The sequence below is a fragment of the Nicotiana sylvestris genome, chromosome 10 (genome assembly GCF_000393655.2).
Source record: "Nicotiana sylvestris chromosome 10, ASM39365v2, whole genome shotgun sequence".
NCBI classification, from domain to species: domain Eukaryota; kingdom Viridiplantae; phylum Streptophyta; class Magnoliopsida; order Solanales; family Solanaceae; genus Nicotiana; species Nicotiana sylvestris.
In genome coordinates, this window is record NC_091066.1 from 24,389,951 (window position 1) to 24,395,950 (window position 6,000).

Genomic DNA, 6,000 nt, shown 5'->3' on the forward strand with positions numbered 1-6,000 from the left:
ATGGCATTGACACGTTCAATATGATGATAGGTTTCCCATACTAGCCTTCTTCTGTTCCTGATAATCGGGATGGTTTAACTGGTGTAAATTGGGTTACTCTTATCCCCGTGAATGATCACCTCCTGATGGTTCCATTCAAATTTCACGGCTTGGTGTAGTGTGGAAGCCACATCCCCAGTGGCATGTATCTATGGTTGGCCCAACAAAAGATTGTATGAAGCTGATATGTCAAGCACTTGGAATTCAACATCGAACCAAGTTAGCCCCATCTGCAGACAAAGATTAATCTCCCCAATCGTGGCCCTTTGAGACCCATCGAAGGCTTTCACGTTCATGTTTCTTGCCCATATTTCATGGAAACCTTTGCCCAATCTTTTCAGAGTATCCAACAGACAAATATTAAGGCTTGAACCTCCATCAATCAAGACCCTAGCAATGAATTTGTCTTCAAATTGCACCGTGATATGCAATGCTCGGTTGTGATTCAACCTTTCAGGCGGTAGCTCATCCTCATGGAAGATTATCTTATGACTTTCCAGTACCTGCCCTACCATGTTGGCCATCTCTCCGCAGGTGATATTGTTGGGTATATAAGCTTCACTCAACACCTTCATTAAAGCATTCTTGTGCGCCTCTGAATTTTGCAACAGTGATAGTATGGATATCTGAGCTGGGGTTTTGTTCAAATGATCGATGACAGAGTATTCCCTTGCTTGTACTTTCCTCCAAAGGTCATCTGGACCTGTTTCAATGACATGCTTCTTGGTAGTGACATCCTTACTTTGTCCTCCCAAGTGTTCAGGTGCATAGATTCTTCCGGTCCTAGTCATTCCTTATGAAGCATCAGATTCCTCCATCTTTGCCCTTCCTTTTTGCCTAGCTTCGGTAGCGTAATCCCAAGGTATTGCTTTTGAATTGAAAGGAGGTGTGGTTGATACTGTCACTGTGAAAGGTATGGTCACTTCCACTTCAAATGGAACAGGGGTGGCCGCAGGTGAAGCTACATCTACCTCAAATGGAACCGATGCAGCTACCTCAACCTTAATTGGTCTCTGAGTCTATACTACGATAGGAGTAAGTGTGACTGTGGGTTTACAGTCATTGATAACTGTGATTTCTACATGTTTTATACCCATTCTTAACTAAGCTTTGTGCATTAACTGTCATAAATTAGTCCCAAAATGCTTACAAGTTGCGCTTGATTGCAGGTTTGAGCGACAAGATGACAAATACTAAAGATCGGCTCAAAAAGGAGTGAAATCTGCCAAGTGTCAAAAGAAAACAAAAGGGGGGAACAAAATGACCTGTGCGGTCCACACTGTTTTGTCACGCGGCCGCACAGGAGATTTCAAAGGCTGGGCATTTTCAAGGTCAACCAGCGCGGTCCGCACTGTTTTGCCATGCGGCCACACAAGAAAGTTCAGAGGCCATGCCATTTTTTAAGTCAAACTGCGCGGTCCGCGCCCCTTTCCGTACGGTCCGCGCCCCTTTTCATGCGGTCTGTGCCTAAGAGTGTCATAGACTCAATCATTCAAGGCAAAAGCCCACACGGCCGCACACCTAATCAGTGCGGTCCGCGTGGATGAAGTTCACGTGGCCGCGCGTCACTTTTGTGCGGTCCGCATCCCCAGTGCCAGAAGCAAGATATGAAGACCCAAAAACCTCTGCGGCCGCGTGTCATTTGTGCGCGGTCCACGCCAGACCCTCAGGGGTATTTTTGTCCGATTTTTCCTGTGTAGTATAAATAGAACATTTTACTTTTTAGGAGTAGTTTTTCTTTAGTTCTATTTTTGGGCGGATAACAGCTGAGCTCGTGAGACTCATATTTTGGCCTATCTTGGGCATTTTTAGCTTAGTTTTCATCATAGATTATTGTAGTTTAACATTAGCAATTAATTAATATGGTTGTTTCATCTTCTATTTCTTCAATTTCTGTTTCTATTATAGCTAGCTAAACCCATTAGCTAGGGTTGTGGCTCAACCCTAGTGTGGGTAATTAATGGGTGTGATTGTTTAGTGCATGAATGATGTTGAGTATTTGTTATTTAGATTAATCTTATGTTTTCATTAAGATTTGGTGGATGCAAACACTAAGTTTAGCTTAGTGAGTTTTGACTCCTCTTGAGAAAGAGAGTCTATGACCCCAAGATTAATTCCAACAAGGAATTGGGATGGACCCATTGTATTGTGAAAAAACTGAGTCTGAATATTGAAGATGACGTGTCATGACACGTGGACTGGTCAAAAGGTCAAAACGCAATAAATAGCCAAGAGGCACGGGCGACAACAGATAGGGGGAAAAGAAAGCAACATAGGCATGAACCATTACTAAAGTAGGTACGAGTCTCATACCTATTCGAGTCGTTTAAAGATCAAAGATCAGAAGAAGTTGGAGATACGAATCTGATGACGTGAAAGAGTTTAAATACAACATTAAATGTCAAATACGTTAGAGAATCTGAATTAAATAGAAATGATTGTGTAACGTTTCTTTTAAATATCATTTATTGCTCATAATTCCCTCATTAAGACAAAGGCATTATATCTTCTCCTAGAATCAACTATAAAAGGGGAAAGACTCAACATCTGTAAGGACACGAAATACGATTGAGGTCTTACTGAAATACAAAACTATTTACTGCTTTACCATCATTCTCAAAAATATTTTATTTTCGTCTCCTGATTATCAGTAACCCGAATTTCTTTCTAGCTTTGACCAAAGACTCAGATTTTTGGTTAAACAAATTGGTTCCGTTACCGGGAATCTGATAATCTTTTCTTTTAAGCTACATCTTGTCCATTGTTATCACCATGTCAAACAACAACACCAACAATAACAATGAAAACATTTTGGGAAACCCTGAAAATCAAATCCATCAAAATCAAGGAGATTTACATAACATTGAAGTGGTTCCTTCCCCTCAAAATTCACCACGTCAATCTCGTGAAGGCACTCCTGAATCTCGTGCTGATCAACAAGAACAATCTGAACACTTTGAAGGTGGTACAAATGAAGTTTTACAAAATCTAATTGATGCACAGGTCGGCAAAGCTCTTCAGGCTCTAGTTAGTCGATTGCCTGCTGCACCACCCACACCAACTCCTAATAATAATACATTGGAGAATCCCCGTTCTGGTCTTGTTAATTCTGGAAATGGAGGAACCACCAGTGAACCACATGAAGGGGAACCAGGTAATTCAAATAATTCCTATTTGCAAAATTTAGTACTAACCTTGCAGAAACAGATTAAGGAACAAAATGAACGTATTGAGCAAATCCCTGGAGTTCCGCCTATAATAAAAGGAGTTGACATGGACAAATACTCACAACAACCTTGGAAGCCAAGTGTTGCTCCCCTTCCAATTCTGAAAAAGTTCAAAATGTCTGACATCCCGAAATATGATGGTACTACAGACCCACGTGACCACGTGACTGCATTTACAACAGGCATAAAAGGCAACGACTTGACCAAACAAGAAATTGAATCAGTACTGGTCAAGAAATTTGGAGAAACACTCACCAAGGGTGCATTAACCTGGTATTCTCTTTTATCTGAAAATTCTATAAATTCTTTTGCTGAGCTTGCAGATTCTTTTATTAAAGCACATTCGGGAGCACAAAAGTTTTGAGAAAAGAATGGAAGATATTTTTAAAATCAAACAAGGAGATTCAGAGTTGCTCAGAGACTTTGTTGATAGATTCCAGCGTGAAAGAATGACTCTACCCCGTGTGCCTGACAACTGGGCTGCAATAGCTTTTGCAAGTAATTTAAATGACAAAAGTTCTGAAGCCACGAGAAGACTCAAAGAAAGCCTTCGAGAATTCCCTGCAACCACGTGGAATGATGTTTACAACAGGTACAGTACGAAGCAACGAATTGAAGAAGATACCGTACCTAAGTTTCATCATGAAGAAAGGGGCAGTTCCAGAAGATCAGAAACCGAAAAAAGATCAGGTAAAAACAGGTACAATCCATATATGGGACCTGCAGGAAAAGACTTACGGTCAAAACAAGATAGCCAGCAATATGATCAAAAATCGAGGAACAGGGAATCTGGTTCTTCATCAAGATTCAGAAATGATCGGAACAGACAAGAGTCACGAGATGATGACAGAAGTTTAAAGGCACGGTTCGGCGGATATAACTTTAATGTCACTACCTCCGAGCTCGTGGCTGTTTTGAGAAGCATGTGAGATAAGGTACGATGGCCAAAAGAGATGCGGTCAAATCCAAACAGACGCAATCCAGATCATTGGTGCGAATTCCACAATGATCACGGGCACAAAACTTCAGAATGTAGATTCTTGCAGAGTGAAGTGGATCATCTATTGAAGCAAGGGTACCTCACTGAGTTATTTAGTGAAAAAGGTAAACAAGCCTATATGAAAAATAGGCAAGAGCCACCAAAGCCTCCTTCACCCAAGAGAACAGTGAATGTGATAAGTGGGGGAGAAGATATTCACGGCATAACCTACACAGCTTCCAACAAGGTTTCTAAAGTAACAATTACACACGGGAAACGGGTACGACAGGTTTTTAGAAAATGAAAGTATTTCATTCGATGATGCAGATACCGAAGGAGTGATAACCCCACATAATGACGCACAGGTAATATCTTTACTTGTACATGATACTAATGTAAAACGAGTTTTGGTTGATCTAGGGAGTTCCGTAAATATTATACTACTAAGGGTATTACGTGAAATGCAAGCTGAAGATAAAATGATACCCAAGGCGCATACCTTGTCAGGCTTCGACAATTCAAGTGTGGTAACAAAAGAAGAGGTAATTCTAACAACTTTTGCTGCAGGTGTTATTAAAGAAACTAAATTTCAGGTAGTTGATATGGAAATGGCCTACATTATGATCATGGGGAGGCCTTGGATCCATGATATGGATGTTGTTCCGTCAATTCTACATCAAGTTATTAAATTTCCATCACCGTGGGGGATTTGTAAAATTCGAGGGGATCAACAAACAGCGAGGAGTATCAATACTGTAATAGATACGAGCACCGTAAACAAAGAAAAATAGCAATTACAGGAAACAGTTGAAGGTGTCAGCAATCAAACCTCAACTGAGCGAGAGAAAACAGATTTAGACTCGAGACCTGATACAATTCAAGAACCTAAGGAGAATGAAAATATAAAAACAACCATTGAAGAACTCGAGGCTGTGATATTATTTGAGCAATGGCCTGAACGGAAAGTTTATGTTGGAGCTAATTTAAACTCAAACATGCGAGGTATGTTAATTGAATTTCTAAAATCTAACGTGGACTGTTTTGCTTGGTCCCATGCTGACATGACAGGGATACCACCGGATGTGATGACTCACAAATTAAACGAAGACCCAAACTTTACACCAATAAAGCAAAAGAAAAGAAAGCAAGGGGCTTTCAAAAACCAGGTGATTCAAGATGAGGTCCAAAAGCTATTAAAAATTGGGTCAATCCGCGAGGTAAAGTACCCTAATTGGTTAGCCAACACAGTTGTTGTACCTAAGAAAAATGGTAAGTGGCGAGTCTGTGTAGATTATACAGATCTTAATAAAGCTTGTCCAAAAGATTCTTTTCCTTTACCACATATAGATCAATTAATTGATGCAACTGCAGGACATGAACTTTTAAGTTTTTTAGATGCATATTCAGGGTACAACCAAATTAAAATGGACCCTAGTGATGAAGAAAAAACTTCTTTCATCACAGACAGGGGGACTTACTATTATAAAGTAATGCCTTTTGGTCTCAAAAATGCTGGGGCAACCTATCAAAGGTTGGTTACCAAAATGTTCCAAGAATATTTAGGAAAAACAATGGAGGTATATATAGACGATATGCTCGTCAAAACCCAACAATCTCATGATCATATTTCTCATCTATCTGTTACATTTGAAATTTTGCGAAAATTTAATATGAAACTCAACCCAGAAAAATGTGCATTTGGAGTTGCATCAGGTAAGTTTTTGGGTTTTCTTGTTTCTAACCGTGGTATTGAGG